The sequence below is a fragment of the Eumetopias jubatus genome, unplaced genomic scaffold, assembly GCF_037043125.1.
Source record: "Eumetopias jubatus isolate StellerSeaLion01/CBP00866 unplaced genomic scaffold, mEumJub1_p1.0 scaffold_4, whole genome shotgun sequence".
NCBI classification, from domain to species: domain Eukaryota; kingdom Metazoa; phylum Chordata; class Mammalia; order Carnivora; family Otariidae; genus Eumetopias; species Eumetopias jubatus.
In genome coordinates, this window is record NW_028274810.1 from 122,728,283 (window position 1) to 122,753,919 (window position 25,637).

General features: G+C 40.6%; 2 long non-coding RNA genes across 8 annotated transcripts in view; one reads left to right on the forward strand and one right to left on the reverse strand.

Annotated features, from left to right (window-relative positions):
- The window catches only part of LOC114211139 (uncharacterized), a 35,986-nt gene extending 10,702 nt beyond the window's left edge, over window positions 1–25,284 (reverse strand). The window contains exons 1-4 of one of the 7 annotated variants that reach the window (XR_003609665.2): window positions 25,162–25,284; window positions 24,033–24,162; window positions 22,525–22,665; window positions 1,143–1,288 (exon numbers count right to left, since the gene is read on the reverse strand). This is a non-coding gene — a long non-coding RNA (uncharacterized LOC114211139). The other 6 variants (XR_015768085.1, XR_015768084.1, XR_003609663.2 and 3 more) reach the window with 6 other exon arrangements.
- On the forward strand, window positions 4,579–24,256 carry LOC114211140 (uncharacterized). The gene is made up of 3 exons (XR_003609669.2): window positions 4,579–4,794; window positions 15,622–20,254; window positions 22,013–24,256. It is a non-coding gene; the product is annotated as an uncharacterized LOC114211140 (long non-coding RNA).
- Window positions 25,285–25,637: the final 353 nt, after the last annotated feature.

Consider the following 25,637-nt stretch of genomic DNA (forward strand, 5'->3'; position numbering starts at 1 on the left):
GAATCCAAGGTTTAGATTCCATAGTTCTCTGCATACCTAACATATGGGAAGGATGCATTTTTAGAGGCAACTGGCTTTGTTGGTTTTAGAAGAGTTGGGGAAAGGTAAAGGGTCTGGATGAGGGGAAGCAGATAGAGGGTTTGACAGAGCTGTGGAAGGAAAGAGATTGGAAGGATAAGAGGGAAGAGGGAGAATAGAATATAGGGAAGCAGCTAAAGGACAAGGAAGAAGAGGGCTTACTAGGGAAATTACTTTGTTGCTTAAATTTGTCAAATTCCTCATAGCTTTGGTCAAAGAATGAAGTAATACTATTTAAACTTTCTTTGGAGGCCTCTGCATACCAATCAAAAAATGCTGCCCATGTGAACTGAGAAATTGTATTCCTTCCTTTTCTAAGGAACCTTTCAAAAGAACAATTTTGTGGAAGCCAAATGCCCCCCTCACCCCAAGTGCCCACTAAAGGTTTAAATCGTACTTGGGAAAATAATGTCATTTGGAAAGATAAGTACTAGAGTAAGCACTGTCATGAGAGTAGATACATGAAGCAACAGTTTCCCCAGGAGAAAACTGAGATTTTAGATGATCCCATGAAAGCTGGCAGTGCTGGTAGAAATGAAATAAATGTTTATGCAGCGCACATCTCAAACCCCAAACTCATGATTGGTCACCTCCAAACATAGACTCAACAATCTGTGCCTCCTGGCACATGGAATACCATAGAGAATGCTCTCTCTGAATCAAAAAAGGAAAAAAAAAAAAAAGCCCTCAGGACCAAAACTTGATATGGAAAGAGAACCTCATCCAATTTTACTGGTAACTTACAACAAAGTTTGTCCAAATGGGCAGTTGTGGTAAGAACAGCAAACTCATTGGTCTGTGAGGCTGCCATGAACAATAGGCTTTGAAGGCATATCTGTGTTCTATCATATGATTCTCCTTCTTATGACATGGCACTTTTAGGCAGCACTCCACAGAGCAGTCACACAAATGCAACAAAAAGGGATGAAAAGAATGGCTTGATTCCACCAATGATGCTAAACAAATGGGTGGGCACTGATAACAAAACCTGGATACCAAACTCAGAAGAAACGACCAAAGAACTCAACCGGAAGAGAGTGGAGTTCAGGTCTCTGCTGACTTACCACTCACTGTGGACTTGACAAGCAGCGAGCAATAAAACACAATGGGTTCTGGGTGCCCAGTTGAAAACTGGAGGCCATGGTGATGGTCAATGCAAACTGTGTGTTGATGGAAACTCTGAAAAAGCTGTGGTAATAAATGAAGATCACTGAAATGAAAACAAACAAATGTTATTCAGACCTGAGATGAGCAGAAACTCAAATGCAGGTAAAGTAGTGGAAAGCTCTAGAGTGGAAAAAGGGAAGGCTTCAGGTGTGCCCTAATTGGAGATGTTGGCTTGCAGAAGCTAGAGGACTAACTAGAAGTGGGCCATCCTATGTGATTGGTCAGGAGTACATATTTGGCTTTCTATGGTTCATCCTAAGTTAGAAGTCTGGGCAAAAATTACGGAAGTTGGCAATTATTAACCAGGTCCTGATTTGGGACTGATGTTGAACAGGTTGTATTTGTCTTCTTAGACTAATTGCTATAGAGCCTGTGGGTCAGAGCTCTATTTTTGCATATGGTCTGGCCATTGCTTGCTTATATATTCAGTCCCTTACCACTCATTGAGTTTTTTGAAGCTGAGATGTCAATTGTATCAGTGGTGTTGTCCATGGCATTGGTTACTACCCCAATAAGGATGGATGACTTGAGAATTCCACCAGATGTGCTTGGTAGTCCAAACAGTGGCCTATCTGGGGAAATATCTAGACCATGAATGGTCAGCTGGGATGATTAGTCCTTCTAGTTTTATAAAAAGTTCTTAGGCTTGAGCTTGCGATAACTTTTCAGATCTTGGAGGCAAAAACGAGTTACAAGGCAACTTTAGAGTCCCAATAAAAACCTGGCAATCAATTTGTAGTTCTCAGTAACTCCAAGTCAAGAAGGAGGCAGAAAAATTGGAAAGCTTGTTTAGAGGCTAAGATTAGTTCGTAGCCAAATATCGAAGGAAACTGGAAGAACTGAAAATTTGGTAAGGGTTGACAAGCTGTGCAAGGTGAGAAAATGCAGTCTAATTTAGAAGTAAACACCAAAAGGGTTTTTCCACAGGAAATGAGAAAGCTTGGTTACCAGACAAGACTAAGTTTGCATATCGACCAGTTACCTGCAATTTACAGAGGTGCAAAAGAACTCAAAGATAATGAATAGGGTCAGAATCTGATGATCCAGAAGAGCATGCTTAGGTTCCCACTGAAACACAAAATGCTCTTACAGTCCCTTTTCCCCTTTTGATCAAAGACAATCTCAAAGAAAGATTATTCTTGATCACAAAACAAGGCTGGTCTCATTAGACATGTTTACACAGATGCAGCAAGGATAAGTCAACACCTGAGTCTTCTATTTGCTTTGCTGGACATTTTCATAAAGAACCTCAGATTGGATTTTTCCAAAGCCTCTTGAGGATAGGAAGCCAAGCCAAAACTTCACCATCATTTTTCACCTGCAGTACCTAGTGATTTGGTGGGAAGTCCTCTCTTCCTGAGGTCCCCAAAACATCCTAAGATTCTTGAGCCTGCCTTGCTCACCTATAAGGCTGGGAACCCTGTAAAGCCAGTTACCAGGCCAGCTTCCCTAAGAGGGACTTTGTAAGCATTGGCCCCATACAGTCTACCATAATTCCTAAAAAGTGTCTGGTCACATCTGATGAAACGAGCATCCTTCTCAACTATGACATTCTAGGCAATGCCAGCCTTGATTGCATAACCAGTGTTTCCAATTCTGTCCTATTAACAAGGTGGACAGACTCCTACTGAATCTATGCAAATAACCAGGGTGCCACGAAAACAGGAATCCTCAATAAGAGTTCCCCAAATTTTACCGGGTGAGTCAGGGCAGAAAAGATCAATGTTTCCCTTCTGCTTTACAAGAGCACAGTCTAATAAATTGTTATGAGGGATAGATAGCTTGAGAGAAAAGAGAGAGTGGTTCCTTACATCCAGAAAACAGAGCATTAAAGCATCAGCACAGTTCCAAGCAAAGCCCATGTCCATCTAGTTTATTCAGTTCATTCAGTGCTTTGTAATTAATTCTTGCTCCACTTGATCTGGGGTTAGTCATCTCATGAACACACCTGCTTCTTGACTAAAGTCTGGAACTCCTGACTCAGTCCACTGGTATGATCTCATAATTATTGAAGCAATGCCATCAGCAGTCTGTACCCAAGAGTACCGCTTCACCAGGCTCTTAGACAGGGATCTGATCTGAGAATATTTGTTGAAGATGGAACACTCTGCCTTATAACCGATTCCAGGTGATTTCATGGAAGCATCAGGAGTAAAACAAAACATACAGGCTCTCTGTAGATGACAAAAGACTAGAAATGTCTATTGTTTGCTCACTGTTGATATTTTTCAAAAGAGAATGATCCGAAGAGGGTTCATTACAAGAATAATGCAATTGACAAGCATTTCTGATCGTTTCCGTGGCATGCAAAACAAACAAAGTCAATTCAAAAAAGTTTTTGACAAAATATGTGTAAGCACAAAGATTTATGCCTATTTTCAAAGAAGAGTAGAGATTACATCTAATTTATGAAAATAGATAAACATACACTTCACAAAGAAAATATACCATATAAAAATCCTGAAATGTTAGATAACATAGATACCTAGCCCAAAGTTAGAATATACCAAGAATATATCAAGATTATCAAGTAAATAGATTCAGTACATCTAAAGTAGTTTCTAAATATCAATAGATTAATAAAATCGATAGATAGATGATGTGAATCCCCAGTATAACACTACCGCCTGAGGTACACTAGATTTGAGTTAAAAAGTAAAGTTGCAACCAAGTTAATGTTTTTTAAAAATAACTGAAATTATGAGTGCTAATACAATACTGCTTTTGTCTTGTGGGCTAAGCAACATCAAGACTCTGATAAATAGAAACATATCATGAACAGCAAAAACATTGACCATTGTCTAGAACCTTCCCATACAGAACACAATTGTTTAAATATTTATGTTAATAACATTTTAACCATACAAATTTAACCTAGGGAAGTCTAGGCATTTCTTCTGATTTGAGAACATTTCCCATGTAACTCATCAGCAGTGACATATCAAATAACCGTCATTATTCCTAACATTTCTCTTTTTACAAAAGAGATTTTTCAGAAACCCTCCGGGAAATCTCAAAAACAATTTTAGGTGCTGACAAGGCTAATCAAACTTTGAGCTTAACATAACTCTAAGATGGCAAGGCCCTCAAACCCATGTACATTTTCTGTACCTTAACTTGTTTGCTTGTCTCAAGTGCAGACCCCGCCCCATGTGCTTAACCACAAACCAATACTTCCTGCCTTGTCTTCCCTGTAGTACAATATTTGATGAAGGCTAAGTTTCAAGAACCCCCTCCCACACCAGCTTTCATCTCCCCTCCTCCTTTCCCAGGCATCTCTGCATTTAAAAGCTTTGCCCACCCATCCCTCCCCTGAGACATTTCTGACTTAGTCTTCGAGCATCTTCCTATTATGATACTCTTCTCCTTCTATTGCAATAACCCCCTTAAAGAAATCCTTCATACTAATGTCCAGATTGCATTTTTTTTTCTTTGACACTGATGATGCTGTAACTCTGCCCCCAGGACATTGCTTTCTTCACCCAGGGGTCAATGCCATCTCAGCGGATGCTGAGTCCTTTCCTGGCTGGGAGGTCGGGATCCACAGCGGTGAGTCTAACTCCCGGTACAGTGTTCCAAACATGTGTCTGTTGTAGCATGGTAAAGATTTGGCTTTATTCTTCATTTTTGTCTTTTTCTTTCCTTCTATTTCTCTGCCTTCTTCTGGCTTTCCTGGGTGTGAGTAAAGCCTCTGATTCTCTCCTGGGATATGACATCTTGGGTTAAGATCCTTAGAGCCAACAGGTATTCCTTTCATTATCATGGGAAACTGCCAATCTAACCATTGTTCCACACACTTTTCCCTGTGGGGGATGTGCATTCGAACCAATTTCACCCAATCTCTTCGAAATGACAAAATTTCACTAGGAAAAAAAAAAAAAACTTAAAATTTCAATGGCTTCTTTGGGGAACTTAGGATCTTTGCGAATTGGCTCATTCTGAGCAAGGATCTGGAATCCCATGACTCCAAAATTGCATCCAAACAGTGGACTGCTTTTATTGTTTGGCACAAAGAAACAGAACAATATCTGTTCCACAAAAACTCTCAGAGACCACTGCTTCCTTCAAAGACCAATTCCCTTCCTCAGTGTCTTCTAAGACCTATGCCTTCCCATCACCATCCCCTAACTTCTGCCTCCTTTTTTCCATCCTCAACGTTCCCTTCAGCTCCCTAGAGTCCTTTGTTCTTCCCCCTTCAATACCTCTACCTCCTCCTCTCCACTATCCACCCCTGCCAGGCCTTCCCTTTCTCACTCAGGCTCCTCAACTCCCTGTAGACACCTGAGGCTTAAGTCCCCCTACACTGTTGGGGCTCTGAGGAGCTCAGTGACACCAAGAGCAAAAGTCTGTGGCTGAAAAAGCTGATTGGAAACAGGTTGCATGTTTACTCCACTCAGATGGACTTTGGAGACCCCAGATGGCCACTTGGTTTCTCCTCCGTTCCTCTCCCAAAATGCAGTCCACAGCCTCCATAGAATTACATGTGAGGGCAAAGAACATCTTAAGGGTCTCCTCCACAAATACTGAGGAAACTCCTTCAGCATTTGCATTGAGCAAGTTACTTCAATTTGCCCCATCTGCCACAAATATAATCTTTGTAAAAATATAAAAGTGAGGCAAGGAGTAGAGTCAGCTCTTTTCTATGAACCAGTGAGTTTTGAGTTTTTGTGTTTATGCCTGAACAAGAGTTAAAATTTTTTAATTAAAAATTAAAGCTAGAAGCTCTCTGTGCCTATCTATATGTGTGTATGTATGTATGTACGTTCTATTACGCGTGTGTAGTAGTTTCCTACCTCCAAATATTATTACCACATTAAACTCTAAAATCCCTTAAAGGAGCGCTTTTTGGATTGGCTAAGAGATAAATAAGAGTTTATATAATTTTAATATTCCTGAAATTCCCAGAAATTAAGACAATTAAATCTCTAATATATTCAATATGGGGGAAAAAGTATTCTTATAGAAACTTACCAAAATGTTTTTTAAAATTCAAGGTCACATGATTAGGTACATCTTTGACAAATGAGACTATTTTAATGTTGTTGGTTTAATAACTACAGTTACACCTTTTGAGTTATCAGCCTTGCAAGAATACACTTTTATTTTAATCAAGTATGTTCTTCCTAAACTCAATCAGGTTAAGTTTACTTTTTGCTTGGTAACAAGTATATTCTAACAATATGCTTGAACTGTTCATGGCATATCATGTCTCAGAGTTATGTTGTATCTGATATTTTTTTCTCTGTAAAGATTATGCTTATCCATTTCCACAAATAAGATATAATATCCAGTGTTCTTTGAAAATAGGATTCATCATTCTGTTTGGCATGTTTCATCTAAAACTTTTTGAACTGACTTTTTTAAGTGTCACATGAACAATCATGTTTCCTTATCAATTGTACTATTTTAATAGTGAACTCTGATCAGATCTTTTACCTTTGAAAATTATAAAAAAATACATTAACACTGGGGGCGGAGCAAGATAGCGGAGGAGTAGGAGACCTGGATTTCGTCTGGTCTCAGGAATTCAGCTGAATAGGGATCAAACCATTCTGAACACCTACGAACTCAACAGGAGATCGAAGAAGAGAGTAGCAACAACTCTCTGAACAGAGAAGCGACCACTTTCTGGAAGGGAGGACGTGCGGAGAAGTGAATCCGAGGCGATATTTGGGAGGATAGACGGCGGGGGAGGGGGCCTCTGCCGGCCGCTTCTGGCAAGTGATAGAGCCGCGGAGCACAAAATCGGAACTTTTAGAAGTCGGCTCCGCTGAGGGACGTCGCTCCAGTGGCTAAGCGGGAGGTGGAACCCTCGCAGGACAGTGTGGTCTCAGGACCCTCAGGGTCACAGAAAGACCGGGGGTGTCTGAGTGCGGCAGAGCTCCCAGGTATCGGAGCGGGGAAGCTGACTGCAGAGACGGAGCCGAGGCGCGGGCTCTCAGCTCGGGGTGGCCATAAACTGTGATCCGCGGCCCAGTCGGGCCACTGCTCCTCCAGCAGGGACCCAACAAGCAGCAGAGCCAGGGAGACTCCCTTTCCTCCCCCAGGAGGAGCGGCACGGGAGTCCACCGCAGGGATCTGCTGGTTTTGGAGACTCCACACGGGGTCGGGTGCCAGAGATAGAAACGCTCGGTCACAGGCTGGGTGAGCACGGAGTGCGGCCGGAGACCAGGGAGACGGGAGTGATTGACTGCTTTTCTCTGGGGGCGCACTGAGGAGCGGGACCCCGAGTTCTCAGCTCCTCTGAGCGGAGAGTGGGAGTCCACCATTTTCACCCTGGTCCTCCAAAGCTGTACTGAGTGCTTGCAGGGAACAAAAGCTCCTGAGAGCAAACCCCAGCAGCTTGCTTAGCCTGGACCGACAAGGGCTGGGCAATTCCGCCTCCGGCAAAGACATTTGGGAACCACGGCAACAGGCCCCTCCCCCAGAAGATCAGCATGAACAGCCAGCCAGCCAAGACCAAGTTTACCGATCAAGGAGAACAGGAGAACTCCAGCGCTAGGGGAACACTGCACATAGAATTCATGGCTTTTTTACCATGATTCACTAGTTTTTCAAAGTTAATTTTTAACTGTTTTTTTTTTAATTTTTCAACCAACATCTTATCAATCCCTTTTTAAAAAAACATTTTTTATTTTTCATTTTTAGAGTCATATTTTATCCCTTCATAGTAGTTACCCTTATTTTTGGCATATATATATAAGTTGTTCTCTCTTTAAAATTTTGAGATACAATTTCTTCTAACAGATCAAAATATACCCTAAATCACTAGTGTATGGCTTTGTTCTAGTCTCCTGCCTGAGCACATTCTCTTTTTTTTTTCTTTTTTTTTTAAACTTCTTTCTTTTTTCAAACAACTTCTTATCTTATCAATTCCTTTTATAAAATCTTTATAATTTTCATCTTTACAGTCATCTTCCATCCCTTCATTGTATCAACACTTATGTTGTACATATAGGAGTCTTTCTTCCTTTAAAATTTTAGGAGGAACTTTCTTCTAACACACCAAAATACAGCCAAAATCTAATGTGTGGCACTGATCTATGCACTAGCCTGATCATATTTGATCATATTCTGGTTTTTTTGTTTTGTTCTGTTTTTGTTTGTTTTTATCTTTTCTTTTTCTTTCTTTTTTTTTCCCCCCCTCTTTCTTTTTTCTTTCTTTCCCTTTCTTTTCCCCCAGTTTCAGGTCTTTTCTGATTCATATAGAGTATATTTGCGGGGGATATCGTTAACCTGTTAGCATTTTGTTCTCTCATTCATCTATTCTCCTCTGGACAAAATGACGAGACGAAAAAAATCACCTCAGCAAGAAGAACAAGAGGTAGTACCGTCTGCCAGGGACCTACTCAATACGGACATTAGTATGATGTCGGACCTAGAGTTCAGAATCATGACTTTAAAGATACTAGCTGGGCTTGAAAAAAGCGTGGAAGTTATTAGAGAAACCCTTTCTGGAGAAATAAAAGAACTAAAATCTAACCAAGTCAAAATCAAAAAGGCTATTAATGAGGTGCAATAAAAAATGGGGGCACTAAGTGCTAGGATAAAGGAGGCAGAAGAGAGAATCAGCGATATAGAAGACCAAATGATGAAAAATAAAGAGGCTGAGAGAAAGAGAGATAAACAACTACAGGACCACGAGGGCAGAATTCGAGGGATAAACGATATGATAAGACGAAACAACCTTAGAATAATTGGGATCCCAGAAGAAGAAGAAAGAGAGAGAGGGGCAGAAGGTATATTGGAGCAAATAATAGCAGAGAACTTCCCTAATGTGGGGAAGGAAACAGGCATCAAAATCCAGAAGGCACAGAGAACCCCTCTCAAAATCAATAAAAATAGGTCAACACCCTGACATCTAACAGTAAAACTGACGAGTCTCAGAGACAAAGAGAAAATCCTGAAAGCAGCTCGGGAGAAGAGATCTCTAACCTACAATGGTAGAAACATTAGATTGGCAACAGACCTATCCACAGAGACCTGGAAGGCCAGAAAGGACTGGCAAGATATTTTCAGAGCACTAAATGAGAAAAATATGCAGCCAAGAATACTATATCCAGCTAGGCTGTCACTGAAAATAGAAGGAGAGATAAAAAGCTTCCAGGACAAACAAAAACTAAAGGAATTTGCAAACACGAAATGAGCCCTACAAGAAATATTGAAAGGGGTCCTCTAAGCAAAGAGAGAGCCTAAAAGCAGCCTAGATCAGAAAGGAACACAGACAATATACAGTAACAATCACCTTACAGGCAATACAATGACACTAAATTCATATCTTTCAATAGTTACCCTGAATGTAAATGGGCTCAATGCCCCAATCAAAAGACACAGACTATCAGATTGGATTAAAAAACAAGACCCATCAATATGCTGTCTGCAAGAGACTCATTTTAGACCCAAAGACACCCCCACATTGAAAGTGAGGAGTGGAAACCATTTACCATGTTAATGGACACCAAAAGAAAGCTGGGGTGGCAATCCTTATATCAGACAAATTAGATTTTAAAACAAAGACTGTAATAAGAGATGAAGAAGGACACTATATCCTACTTAAAGGGTCTATCCAACAAGAAGATCTAACAATTGTAAATATCTATGCCCCTAACATGGGAGCAGCCAATTATATAAGGAAATTAATAACAAAAGCAAAGAAACACATTGACAACAATACAATAATAGTGGGGGACTTTAACACCCCCCTGACTGAAATGGACAGACCATCTAAGCAAAAAAATCAACAAGGAAATAAAGACTTTAAATGACACACTGGACCAAATGGACTTCACAGACATATTCAGAACATTCCATCCCAAAGCAACGGAATACACATTCTTCTCGAGTGCCCATGGAACATTCTCCAGAAATGATCACATTCTAGGTCACAAATCAGGTCTCAACCGGTACCAAAAGATTGGGAATAGTCCCTGCATATTTTCAGACCAAAATGCATTGAAACTAGAACTCAATCACAAGAGGAAGTCGGAAAGAACTCAAATACATGGAGGCTAAAGAGCATCCTACTAAAAGAATGAATGGGTCAACCAGGAAATTAAAGAAGAATTTAAAAAATTCATGGAAACCAATGAAAGTGAAAACACAACTGTTCAAAATCTTTGGGATACAGCAAAGACAGTCCTGAGAGGAAAGTATATAGCAATACAAGCCTTTCTCAAGAAACAAGAAAGGTCTCAAATACACAACCTAACCCTACACCTAAAGGAGCTAGAGAAAAAACAGCAAATAAAGCCTAAAGCCAGCAGGAGAAGAGAAATAATAAAGATCAGAGCAGAAATCATTGAACTAGAAACCAAAAGAATAGTAGAACAGATCAACGAAACTAGGAGCTGGTTCTTTGAAAGAATTAACAAGATTGATAAACCCCTGGCAAGCCTTATCGAAAAGAAAAGCAAATGACCCAAATCAACAAAATCATGAATGAAAGAAGAGAGATCAGAACTAACACCAAAGAAATACAAACAATTATAAGAACATATTATGAGCAACTCTATGCCAGCAAATTAGATAACCTGGAAGAAATGGGTGCATTCCTAGAGATGTATCAACTACCAAAATTGAACCAAGAAGAAATAGAAAACCTGAACAGGCCTTTAACCACTAAGGAAATTGAAGCAGTCATCAAAAATCTCCCAACAAACAAAAGCCCAGGGCCAGATGGCCTCCCAGGGGAATTCTACCAAACATTTCAAGAAGAATTAATACCTATTCTCCTGAAACTGTTCCAAAAAATAGAAATGGAAGGAAAACTTCCAAAGTCATTTTATGAGGCCACCATTACCTTGATCCCAAAACCAGACAAAGACCCCATCAAAAAGGAGAATTACAGACCAATATCCTTGATGAACATGGGTGCAAATATTCTCACGAAAACACTAGCCAATAGGATCATACAGTACATTGAAAGGATTATTCACCATGACCAAGTGGGATTTATCCCTGGGCTGCAAGGCTGATTCAACATCCGCAAATCAATCAACATGATACAATACATTAACCAAAGAAAGAACAAGAATCATATGATCCTCTCAATAGATGCAGAAAAAGCATTTGACAAAGTACAGCATCCTTTCTTGATCAAAACTCTTCAGAGTATAGGGATAGAGGGTACATACCTCAATATCATAAAGCCATCTATGAAAAACCTACAGCGAATATCATTCTCAATGGGGAAAAGCTGAGAGCTTTTCCCCTAAGGTCAGGAACGCGGCAGGGACATCCACTCTCACCACTGCTATTCAACATAGTATTAGAAGTCCTAGCCACAGCAATCAGATAACAAAAAGAAATCAAAGGCATCCAAATCGGCAAAGAGGAAGTCAAACTCTCACTCTTTGCAGATGATATGGTACTGTATGTGGAAAACCCAAAAGACTCCACCCCAAAACTGCTAGAACTCATACAGGAATTCAGTCAAGTAGCAGGATATAAAATCAATGCACAGAAATCAGTGGCATTCCTATACACCACCACCAAGACAGAAGAGAGACAAATTAAGGAGTCGATCCCATTTACAACTGCACCCAAAACCATAAGATACCTAGGAATAAATTTAACCAAAGAGGCAAAGGATCTGTACTCAGAAAACCATAAAATACTCATGAAAGAAATTGAAGAAGACACAAAGAAATGGAAAAACGTTCCATGCTCATGGATTGGAAGAACAAACACTGTGAAGATGTCAATGCTACCTAGAGCAATCTACACATTCAATGCAATCCCCATCAAAATACCCTCCACGTTTTTCAAAGAAATGGAACAAATAATCCTCAAATTTGTATGGAACCAGAAGAGACCCCGAATAGCCAGAGGAATGTTGAAAAAGAAAAGCAAAGCTGGCGGCATCACAATTCCGGACTTCCAGCTCTAATACAAAGCTGTCATCATCAAGACAGTATGGTACTGGCACAAAAACAGACACATCGATCAATGGAACAGAATAGAGAGCCCAGAAATGGACCCTCAACTCTATGGTCAACTCATCTTTGACAAAGCAGGAAAGAATGTCCAATGGCAAAAAGACAGTCTCTTCAACAAATGGTGTTGGGAAAATTGGACAGCCACATGCAGAAGAATGAAACTGGACCATTTCCTTACACCACACACAAAAATAGACTCCAAATGGTTGAAAGACCTAAACGTGAGACAGGAGTCCATCCAAATCCTAAAGGAGAACACAGGCAGCAACCTCTTCGGCCTCAGCCGCAGCAACTTCTTCCTAGAAACATCGCCAAAGGCAAGGGAAGCTAGGGCAAAAATGAACTGTTGGGATTTCATCAAGATAAAAAGCTTTTGCACAGCAAAAGAAACAGTCCACAAAACCAAAAGGCAACCGACAGAATGGGAGAAAATATTTGCAAATGACATATCAGATAAAGGGCTAGTGTCCAAAATCTATAAAGAACTTATCAAACTCAACACCAAAGAACAAATAATCCAATCAAGAAATGGGCAGAAGACATGAACAGACATTTTTCCAAAGAAGACATCCAAATGGCCAACACACACATGAAAAAGTGCTCAACATCGCTTGGCATCAGGGAAATTGAAATCAAAACCTCAATGAGATACCACCTCACACCAATCAGAATGGCTAAAATTAACAAGTCAGGAAACGACAGATGTTGGTGGGGTTGCGGAGAAAGGGGAACCCTCCTACACTGTTGGTGGGAATGCAAGCTGATGCAACCCCTCTGGAAAACAGTATGGAGGTTCCTCAAACAGTTGAAAATAGAGCTACCATACTATCCAGCAATTGCCCTACTGGGTATTTACCACAAAGATACAAATGTAGGGATCCGAAGGGGTACGTGCACCCCAATGTTTATAGCAGCAATGTCCACAATAGCCAAACTGTGGAAAGAGCCAAGATGTCCATCGACAGATGAATGGATAAAGAAGATGTGGCATATATACACAATGGAATATTATGCAGCCATCAAAAGGAATGAGATCTTGCCTTTTGCAACAACGTGGATGGAACTGGAGGGTGTTATGCTGAGTGAAATAAGTCAATCAGAGAAAGACATGTATCATACGACCTCACTGATATGAGGAATTCTTAATCTCAGGAAACAAACTGAGGGTTCCTGGAGTGGTGGGGGTGTGGGAGGGATGGGGTGGCTGGGTGATAGGCATTGGGGAGGGTATGTGCTATGGTGAGTGCTGTGAATTGTGCAAGACTGTCGAATCACAGATCTCTACTTCTGAAACAAATAATGCAATATATGTTAAGAAAAAAAAAGAAGTTAGCAGGAGGGGAAGAATGAAGGGGAGTAAGTCGGAGGGGGAGACGAACCATGAGAGACGATGGACTCTGAAAAACAAACTGAGGGTTCTAGAGGGGAGGGGGGGTGGGGATGGGTTAGCCTGGTGATGGGTATTAAAGAGGGCATGTTCTGCATGGAACACTGGGTGTTATGCACAAACAATGAATCATGAAACACTACATCAAAAACTAATGATGTAATATATGGTGATTAACATAACAATAAAAAATAAAAAAAAATACATTAACCCCGGCTATTTTAAGTTTTCTTTCATTTACAGGTGGTTTTGTGTTTTACTCTGATGCTTCCCGAAGAACCTTTGCAAAAGCTGAGTGCTTTGTCTTTAACATAAAGGACTATCCTAGAGACTCATGGAAGTGGACCATGCCAAGTACTCTTGGGTACAGACTGCTGATGGCATTGCTTCAATAATTATGAGATCATACCAGTGGACTGAGTCAGGAGTCCCAGACTTCTAGTCAAGAAGCAGATGTGTTCATGAGATGACTAACCCAGATCAAGTGGAGCAAGAATTAATTACAAAGCACTGAATAAACTAGATGGACATGGGCTTTGCTTGGAACTGTGCTGATGCTTTAATGCTCTGTTTTCTGGATGTAAGGAACCACTCTCTCTTTTCTCTCAAGCTATCTATCCCTCATAACAATTTATTAGACTGTGCTCTTGTAAAGCAGAAGGGAAACATTGATCTTTTCTGCCCTGACTCATCCGGTAAAATTTGGGGAACTCTTATTGAGGATTCCTGTTTTCGTGGCACCCTGGTTATTTGCATAGATTCAGTAGGAGTCTGTCCACCTTGTTAATAGGACAGAATTGGAAACACTGGTTATGCAATCAAGGCTGGCATTGCCTAGAATATCATAGTTGAGAAGGATGCTCGTTTCATCAGATGTGACCAGACACTTTTTAGGAATTAAGGTAGACTGTATGGGGCCAATGCTTACAAAGTCCCTCTTAGGGAAGCTGGCCTGGTAACTGGCTTTACAGGGTTCCCAGCCTTATAGGTGAGCAAGGCAGGCTCAGGAATCTTAGGATGTTTTGGGGACCTCAGGAAGAGAGGACTTCCCACCAAATCACTAGGTACTGCAGGTGAAAAATGATGGTGAAGTTTTGGCTTGGCTTCCTATCCTCAAGAGGCTTTGGAAAAATCCAATCTGATGTTCTTTATGAAAATGTCCAGCAAAGCAAATAGAAGACTCATGTGTTGACTTATCCTTGCTGCATCTGTGTAAACATGTCTAATGAGACCAGCCTTGTTTTGTGATCAAGAATAATCTTTCTTTGAGATTGTCTTTGATCAAAAGGGGAAAAGGGACTGTAAGAGCATTTTGTGTTTCAGTGGGAACCTAAGCATGCTCTTCTGGATCATCAGATTCTGACCCTATTCATTATCTTTGAGTTCTTTTGCACCTCTGTAAATTGCAGGTAACTGGTCGATATGCAAACTTTGTCTTGTCTGATAGACACTAATTAGCTTCCTTTCCCACTATGGATAAAGTAGTGTTGATATCTACTCATAAATCAGATTTGGATCTGTTACTTTACAGAGATTGTCAACCCTTACCAAATTTTCAATTCTTCCAGTTTCCTTCAATATCTGCCTACAGCCTTTCAAACTAACCCGTCCAACTTTTCTCCCTTCCTCCTGACTTCAACTAAACATGATTGCTACGATTGCAACTGCAACTGCTCATGATTGCATGAACATGATTGCCCAGATCCTTATTAGGACTCTAAGTTGCCTTGTAACTGGTCTCCCCCCTCCAGGATCTAAAGAAACATTGCATCAGTCCTTGCATGGAGCAGATTTTTCCCTGGACAAGCTGCTGAGTGACTAAGAAAGTCTGGTGAAATGCTCAGGTCATGCATGCCTTCATAAGGGAAGTAACCCAGACTCTGGGCAACATAATTAAGAGCATAATACAACTCAGGGAACTGTGCTGCACAATCAAACTATTTCATCCACTGATCTCCTAGATTTCACTGGGCTGGAGAGTCTTAGGGTTCAACTTCTGGCTCTTTACTTTAATATATTCCTTTATATTAACATTTATCTTTTTCATTTTAGGCATCCCATTGAAGGACACTGAAACAACTGACCTTCGCCTGCACAGCAAACAGATAGTAAACTAGCCTTCTACTAGGGCTATCACTGAGAAAATGCTGACCCTGAGGTCTGTTTCACTCAGCCATCTCCTGTTTGAGTTATTCCTTACCTCTGAATTATTCCTGGAGAGTCTCTCTGAGCCTGCCTTGAACAAGGAGAGGGACTGACAAGGCTGATGAAACTTTGTGCTTCACACGAGTTCAGGCTGCTTTGCTGAAGACCACTAGGTCCCAACTCTATGTACACTTTAGCTTGTTTACTTCCTCTGAGACCCAGAACCCCAAGCCCATGTGCCTGAGCACAAACCAACTTTTCTGCCTCAACTTTTCTATTAGTACAATATTTGATGCAGTTCATTAAGTTCCAAGGCCCCTCCCACACACCAGCTATTAGCATGACATCATTCTTGTGCTTTCCACAAACACCTATCCCAGGGTCTCTGCTTACAGAAGCTTTGCTCCCACTCCCCTTGCCTGAAACTGTTTTGGCTCGGGCTTTGAGCATCTCTCTGTAATAGTCTTGTTCAATAACGTCTTTCTTTACTCGGGTCCAGACTTAACTTTTTTTTTTTCCTTGACAATTTCCTTGGCAAAAGATATCTAGGATTTGATTTCTGGAAGGTAAAATATAAAAAGCAGTCAAGTTTGAACACTTGATTAAATAGGATCATGGATTACTAAGAAATAAGAGCTGGTTATCTAGTTAACCAAAATGACAGTATAAATTTTAAAGTAGACATAGGTGGTATGTGACTATAAAGAACTTAAGTTCTTTTTAAGTGAAAAGACTTTGTTCTCTCAAATAATTAAAGATATGACAAAATCAACAAGTGTAGGAATTATTCTAATAAGACCCTGAATAGTTATTTTCTAGGCAGATTATTCTCAAGGTAGAGAAAAGTATTTTACAAGCACTTATTAAGAGAACTCCAGTAATCCAAGAAAAAATTGTCATTTTAACAGAGAGAAAACCAAATGCTAGTTTTGAAACAGCATATTTGGTACTAACACTCTTACTAAAAATCTTATAAATAAACTCGCAAACCTCAGCCAGCTTTGACTACAAGAAGTAAAATTCCTGTTCCGTGAACCATCTGCAACTTTGTCTATCCAAACAAGTTTTATCATACACTTATCTCTCTCTCTCTCTCTCATTTTGGAATGAGTTGTTTTACTTTGGAACAAAGCTTCTCTTGTTTTCCTTAACAAAATACCTCCTGCACACTTTGCATGCAAAGTTGTTCCTCTCTGCTGCTCTCACTCCTAATAGAGCCTCATTCACGTATATTGATTCTAAGTTTTCACTACAGCCACTTCTATTGCATAGAGAAGACTAGGCAGTGGTGTAAGAGAAGAAGTATTTCCAGGGCATGTGTCAAAATGGCGAGGCAAATCTTATTAGAGCTACTGCAGTAGAGGAGCGAGGCTTCAGTGTAGCCCTGAGTCCCATTCTACACAGCACGGACAACTGGAGATCTACAGCCAAGGAGCTGAGTGAGGGGGTGAGTGGATAGAAAATTATTGAGAGGAACTTGTTTAGATACCAAAGTAAGGAGATTCTTGCCAAACTAGCTTAACAAGATTCTTACCAAAAGCAGGCCAGTGACTTAGATATCCAGGGCAGGGGATGAGGAGCTCGATCAAATATCAAGGATGATGAGATATAAAGGGGAGCAGTTGTCAATTAACTAGCTTAGGATTCTTTGGTAAAATGGGGCTCAGCAGGCCAAGGTCGAGGCTCATCTAGAAGAAGACTCACGGGAGCCTGACTAAAGTATGGTCAAGGAAGGAGTGCCTGTTAGTAAATAACTATAAGCTGTCTTTCATATACCAGTATTTTCTAGCCGACTAGCAGAGCTTTTCAATATACGTCTCATAATTTTTTATAGCCACGAACATCCCTCACAGTATAGTGTCTCAATGTGGCAAAAATGAACATGTCCATTAACAGACCCAAATATATAGCCTCTCTGTATTATATAAAAACAAGAGGCAAAAAGTATATAAAAATGAAATTGTATTTAGCAATTAAGGCTTCAGTATTTTATCTTACTTAGATCCGATGTAGGTATCTAATGATTCATGAATTAGCTCAATTTAGCATCAGTCCAAGGGTTTAAGTTACCAGATGATTTTGGAAACTGTCTTCAAGCTGACATTCTACAAAACAGAATTATTTTTGAAATAAAGTTTGTCCAAATAATGAATTAATTTGACTAAATACAAATTTACATTTTTTATAATCTTAAAATATAGTAACTGAAATGATAGCATATTAAACCAGCACACCTTTACAAGTTGAGGAGAAACATGCCCAAGTAAAATAAAAATGTATGTTTGTATTACACTTAATGCTGACAACTCAGAAGATAAAGCTGTTCTTATTAAACCAACAATATTAAATTAGTCTCATTTGCCAAAGTAACCTAAATTATGTAAACTTGAATTCTTTGAACATTTGAGTAACTGCCTATAAGGAAGTATTTTGAGTATATTGAAAGTATTCAAAATTTAATTTTTTCAATATTTGAGAATTTTTAGGAATAGGCTCGTTTGTTTAAGACCTTAGTTAGCTCTGGGAATTAGAGTAGAGTTCTATTTAAAAATTTTGTGATCTAATTAATAATACCATCTGGAGGTAGGAAAATATTACATACCTATAGACACATAAACATACATCTAGATCTAGAAAACTTATAGCTTCAATTCCAAAATTTCAGTCCATACATCAGGGGTAAACCCAGAAATACAAAACTCCTTTCATATAAAAAGAAAATATGGCAAACTTCTGAGAGCACAGAGTTTTAATCTCTGTTAATCAACCATGAGATAAAGAACAAGAAGCTGAAGTGTCTGTTTTGCCTTGTCAGCAGATTCAGACCAAAAGAGGGAGTTTGCTGGGTTTTGTCACACGTGATCAGACCTTGTAGAAAAGAGTTTCAAGTGGAAGAAACAACAAAAGGAATGAAATTTCTAGTCACCCCTGAAGGTAGGCTAAGTCATGTCTCCTTCCTCAGCCCAGCACCCCCTTCTGCATGAAGTGCACTTACTTTGCATGCCCACCCCCCCACACACACCTCCTTACATGTAGCCTCTCTTCCTCTCTTAACACTTCTACTGACATCTCTCCATCTCCACTGATGCCAGCCCAATCACTCTATCCCCTGATCCTTCAAGGCCACTTACTACCTCCTAAATGGTCTCCTGCCTTCCAGTCTTTTCTCCCACAATTCAGTTTCCATGGAGCAGTCAAAGCAAACTAAAGTGGAAATCTGATTTTTCACTAATCTGTTAAAGAAATTTCAATCTCTCCCAGTTGCCCTTCCAAAATGGTCTATACTGCAGAGCAGAGCATTCAAGCTCCTCAGGTTCTGACTCACTTCCTTTCTTTTGCCAACCCTGAGCAGACTCTACACTCCAGCTCTAGTGAACACTCCTAGTTCCCAAACACACCATGCTCTCCTCCATGTCTAGGTGCTTGCTTGTGTTTTCCCTTCAGCCTCCAGTGCCCTCTATCTAGCTAAGTCCTTAAAGCACATACACATGAGGTTTAGATGACACATACTCTGGGTTTGTCCCTGACCCCACTTGTTCTCTCGGCCTTCCCAAATCTGAATGAACTGGAATTCCTCCGTCCCCTACTCTCTTCTTTCTTAGCACTTACCATACCATTTTGAAAATTCCCCTTTCTTTGCCTGTTTCTGCAAATGAACCAGAAACTCCCTGTAAGTTGAGACCATGTGTTCTCTATTGCTTTTTCATGGCAAGGGGAGATGGGGGTTGTGGTAGTGAGTGGGCATCAGTGCCCAGAAGGCAGTGCCTGGGACACTACAATCATGCAGTGAACACTTGTAACATTAATAAGTGGGTGAACTTATCATGTGTCTTTATAGTTATACAATATAGTGGGATGATATGACACATCTCACAATTGTGTTGTGGAGACAAAACAAGCTTATGGAAAGCAATTAGAAAAAGCTAAAGACTATATGAGGTGGAATATGAAATAGAGTGATTTATTTTTTAAAAACTGTGTCGCATTTCACAAAACCTAATGAACGTTAGCACCCACTAACCAGCCACCTCAGGGACCTGGATATGCACTGCTTTGGCAATTGCCTATCTTCACTCAAAAAAACAGGAAGGAATTCCTCCCAAGATCCTGATTCCTTCCATAGACAGTATCTGAGCAAGTTGCATGCTTACAAATCTGTTTCATTCCTTTCTAGTTAACCAAAATGAATATCCTCCTGGCTTTCCTGACAATGGGATGCATTCTCCAAAATCAAATTTACAATTACAATGATCTTGGCACCACACAGTGCCCTGTGCATACACAAGACTTGATAAATACTTGCTGAATCAGTGACTTGCAGAAGAGCTTCCCACCACTTTGGGAATGATTGTGATTTCCCTAATTTCCTTGTTTTTCTTCTGCTGAAACATTCTGCTTGCAATACCACTCATGATTATTCAGACCAGTCAAAAGGAAAAAAAATTTTTTATCCTGACTAACCATATTCATAAACATGAGTTACAGTGGCTGAAACATGTTCCAGAGGAGTGTGCTCTGAACCTGCCAAGCAGCACCACAGGTAAATAGCCTTTTAAAGGAACTGCATCTCGGCGGAGAACATTCATGGGAATATGAAAATGCTGAGGTTCAAACTGTCTGTCTTCATTTGGGTTCCCCCAGAAGCAGACCCTGACCCAAAGATTTATTGCAAAGAGACTTGGAATAAGATCCCAGGAAATATCTGTAGGGGGATGGAGAATGGGGACAGGCCTGAAGCTGGAGCCAAGAGAACACCTTTGTGGGAGACTGTGTTTCAGCCTCCAGGGGGCAGTGTGGTACACATCTCAGAGATGACTGAAGAACTGAGAAATCTGGGCTGTTTCAAGCACTAATTCCCATTAGATGAGAACTGCTCTGAGGATATTAATTCCCCAGCATTTATAGCCTACCTGACATCAGGCCAAGCATGTTAGCTTGCCAGAGGAAGCCCTTAGAAAACCACAAGTTCTTGTAGCATGAAGTAGTTTCCTGAACCACCAAGTCCTCAGGGTAAGGGACATGGGTAGTGTCTCTAACTACACTTAGTATAGTATACACAAGTTCTGAATTGCAAGATGCATTCACGGAACTTAGACTCAGTCACATTTCAGCTGAGCCAAAGCAACTGCACCTGTAATAGGCTGTCTCAGCCAATACACCGCAAAAAAGAATTATGAATTTCTTGAGCTTCATTAAATGTCTGCAGTGCGCCCATACAACAGCGGGATTTCTGAACACTTCTCCAGATTTTCATTCACCCCTTTTGTACATAAGTGAGACTAGTTCCCTCAAGCAAATGAAACATGCTTATCCTCTCTTGAAACCTTGATTCCATCCACCCTTTCAGAAGCAGGCCCTGCATTGAGGAATCCAGTGCAAGGGATGGGTTGAGGAAGTGCTCCCCCGAGGAACCAGGAACGGGGAGGAGGAAGCCAAGTAAGGGTGTGATGTCTGTGCAACCCCTGTCTGCAGCCTGAACCTGCAGAGAGTTCTGGAGTATAAATTACACTCTGGAGGTGCTCTTAAGACAAAGGAGGAGGGCTCTTGCATTCCTATAGTCACCCGGGATTGGCAACGGACTGGTCTGAGGGGGTGCCAGCCTCCAGTGCCCAGGCACAGTCCTCTGTGGCAAACAGGAAGAGGTTGGGAGCTGGTAAAAGGGACCCGAGGTGCTCTGGGGGGGGGGGGGCACATTAAGTTCACTCCTCTGTCAGATTCTTCCATTTTCTGGACGGCCACAATTCCTGGGGACAAATTTATGACAGGAAAGTTAACAGAATAAGCTAATCTCCTGTGCTGCCTTTGGACCTCAGACCACAGGTGCTGCTCATCATCTCCCTTCCCTATCACTCTTTTAGATTCCCCTTGAGCTCTGGTGGGTACTTCTTACCCTCATCTCTAAGGAGTCTGGGCCCCCAGTTGCCATGTTTTACGAGGCCGTAGCACAGGAGTACTAAGAGATGCCCCAGGGGGCTTCCTGCGTGCCAAATGTATCCTTGCCTGCTCCCATTATACAGCAGCAACCCTTGCTTATGCCCCAGGAACTCATCTCTTTCACACCTCTCCTGACGCTATACTCCCACTGAGTTTCAGCCCAGGATCTCACCTCTTCCATGAAACCTTCCAGATGCTTGTAGACCACAGAGCTTTCTTCTCCCCCTAACTCACAGAACTTCCTGCTTATGCCTCTCCTCAGGGCTGCGTCACATTCTACGCTGTGATTCCTCATTACGGGATTTTTATTGACTTTGGACAGTGTCATTGGGTTGACGTCTGAGTGTATGTCTTGTCTTTCCAGTGGGAACCTGACCAGTGGTTACTGGTACCTCCAGTGCCCTGTACAGACTGTGTGCCACCCCCGTGCTTAGTGAACACAGGTTGGATCTGCAGCTGAACAGCTTAAAGAATGGCACCTCTGCACTCTAGAACTGGAGCATGATCTTCTCATCAGAAGCCTTGCTTCTCACGGTTCCCTAATTCACTTGGCATTCAATGACACTCTCTGTCACTTAGTTCACAATTATCTTTCAAACAAGAACAACAACACAAAAAAGATAGCTTTGATAAATCTAACTTTTTCACATTTTGAAACTGGCCCAAACTCTTAAAAGCATATATTTTTACATAATTTATTACAAATGACTCACAGATGAGGCCATAAATTTCCCCCACCCAGAGAAATGTTCTCTTTTTTTGGCACTCTTTCAACCTTGAAGGTGACAAACCTAGTTTGTTTGGGGATAGTAAGTATTTGTGAAGAAGGCATAGAAAACATTTTCAATAATCACATAAAAAGTCAGTTTAACTTACAGTGAACACGTTTTTGGTGCCAAGAATTGCCCTAGGTATTTTATATAGACTGGTTGTCCAGAAATCTTTTTTTTTTCTCTTCTCCTTTCTGAAGCTCATATGTTGCAGTGTTTTGAGGTACAGCATAGCCTCTTGTGGAAGCTTAAAGAGAAAGGGGAAAACCCAAGTCACTTCATTTTGCAATTAATTACTTCTTCTGGGAACACTTTGCCTTGCAATTGTAGTATTTCTCTCTCTCTATTTATTATTTCTGATTGTTTCTGTCTTGTATACTCCACCCAGAAACAAAAAAAATGTATACAAAAATAGAACTAATCTTGACTATGTGACTCCAAGTACGTAATCTGTCCTCCATAAGCAGTACTGGAATGAAATAAAATATTTATATGACTATTAACAAAAGGCAAGATATATTGAATGCTTGCTGTGAGCCAGGCATTCTGTAAAGCACTTTATACACACTATCTCATTCAATACTAACAACAAGTTCCAGAAATAGGTACTGTTATTAGCCCTGTTTTACAGATACGGCCTGAGTCACTTCCCAAAGTTCGCACAGCAAGTAAGGACAGAGGCTGAGATAAAGCTGCAGAGGGTAAAGAGCCCTGGTTCTCTCCTTGGAGATGGCTCACTAAGTCATAGTCTCAGCCCCGGTCTTGCTAGCCAAGGGATCAAAAGTAAATCCCAAACTCCTTACGTCTCTGTTTCTTCGCTTATTGACTATAACCACTGACACCCACACTGTCCATTCACTTCTGTCCACCCATCTATTTGTCTGTCTTAGAACACTTAACTCTCATTGTTTTATATTTTGTTTATAAGAGTTACTGGTGGCTCTCAAAGAGCAGAAAATAGGTCATACCCATCTTCATAGTCATAGCTTCCAGGCAAAGACGATTCTATAAATGATGTCAGATGATCTGAACCTAGGTCGTCTGGCTCCAGAATTTGTGCTCTTAAGGACTATGGCATCCAAGACAGGAATCTGCTTTTCTTTTTAAACCCACGTCTAGTTCGGAGTAGGTCTTTAAATTGTTTCTATCTCCCGTTTCTCTTGAGTCTTTCACTCCTGTTTTTACTCTGTGATCTGTATTTAGTTTTGTGTAATCAGAGATGTGATTTTCATTGCACTCTGTTTTAAAAAGTCCAGGTATTAAATCTCATATATGCGTTAATATTACTTTCTCATTGATCTTTCTTAGGAGCAACAGGGAAAGAAAAAACGCCTTCCTCTAATTTTCAAGTTTTATTGCCTTAAATGTGAAGAGTAACAAAGTTTGACCACTCCAAAATATGCCAGTTTGGCACATGGATTATTTCAGACTGAAGGCAATTAAGAATGAGCAGACACAAAAATGCTCTCTGCTCTCCTCCTATTTGCCTAAAAGCAAGACATAAATTTACCAAAGTGTCTCCTTCCCCCTCTGTACCAGAAAGGACAAAAGCTAATCACCAGAGACAATTTTAGTCCCTTATCCAGCCTGGAGGCACAGGAGAAATCTACATACCAAACTGAGGTAAGGGAGACTTCGTTTCCCTCATAGTTGCTTTCACACAATTTGTTGCCGGTGGAGACCCAAAGTCCTTTTCCTTTGCCTTGTCACTTCCCCAAAAATGTCTTTCCTTGTGAAGACCAGGCTGTAAATAAAACTTGGAGTCACTCATCCCCAAGTTTCTCCAATGCATAAATAAGATAAACATGTTAATAAAACTTGTTTGTTTTTCTCTTGTTGATCTGCCTTTTGTTACAGAGCCCTGATGTGGGGCCGTGAGCTAGCTAAGGATCAAGAAAGAATTCTTGAGCAGTTTTCAGTGCAAAATGGTGCTTTTATTACAGCAGGGGGACGGAACCCCTGGGCAGAAAGACCAGCACTGGGCTTGTGAGGAGTAACTGATTATATACTTTTTTAGTTAGTGGGGGTCAGGGATAATGTTAAGTCTCTAAGGAATTTGGAAGCAAGGTTTCCAGGACCTTGAGGGGCTAGCTATCGTTAAGATAAGGTTATTTACTACTGTCTAGTGAAACATTAGTCATGAGACCCTTCTGATGTATATCAGTGGGCCATACGTTTGAAGGATGACTGCTAACATATATGGGACCGGGGGATATTTACAGTTACCAGAACAAAGTAACGCTAACCAGAGCAAAGCTGGTAAAACATTAAAGGAAGTGCTTGCAGTACCTGTAGGAGAATCCTGCCTGGGGACTACGAGCCACAGAAAAGTCTGGTCTTTGTTCCATTTTCTCCCATCAAGCCCTAGCTGAAAATCTAGAAGGGTAGAAATAAAAATATCTTCTTCCTCCCCTAAAAATGCAAGGTCATAATCTTACACAGTTCCAGGAGGAATGTAAGTAACGTAAAAGATACAAGAATATGAACGACTATAGATTTTGCCTCTTAGACTATGAGAAGTCCAAGCTTTAGATAAAAATCAACACAAATCTAAAATAAACAAAACACTCACCATGAGCATTAGGTCCCAGATATGCTAATTTTGTCCTAGCCAGACACAGAAGACATATAATACATCGGACTGAAAAAGATTGTTAACACCTTAAAAAGATAAAAGTAATAAATAGTTCAAGAATAAAACTAAGTGAGCTAACATCTTAAAAAATAAGCACTCTTGGGGCACCTGGGTGGCTCAGTCGATTAAGCGTCTGACTTCGGCTCAGGTCATGATCCCGGGGTCCTGGGATCGAGTCCCACATCGGGCTCCCTGCTCAGTGGGGAGCCTGCTTCTCCCTCTCCCTCTGCCGCTCCCCCTGCTTGTGCTCTCTCTCTCTGTCAAATAAATAAAATCTTTTTTTTTAAAAAAAAAGCACTCTTAATTTTTTTTTAAAGGAAGTGGTAAAGTATCTGAAGAAAACTAGTCAATTAAGCATTTCCTTGTGAAATCTTAAGGTATAACCAAAGAATTTCCAAAAGAATTTCTGACAATCAAAACAACCCCCAAAGATTTCTATCAAGAAACAAAGGAGTCCAAACCTAAAATAGAAACAGATTCACTTTTTAAGGTAATCTTTTATCATTTACTTAAAAAACTGCATTAGGAAATATGAAAAGGACATTCACCAGTCACCAAGTGACTACTTACCCACAAATTCTTAA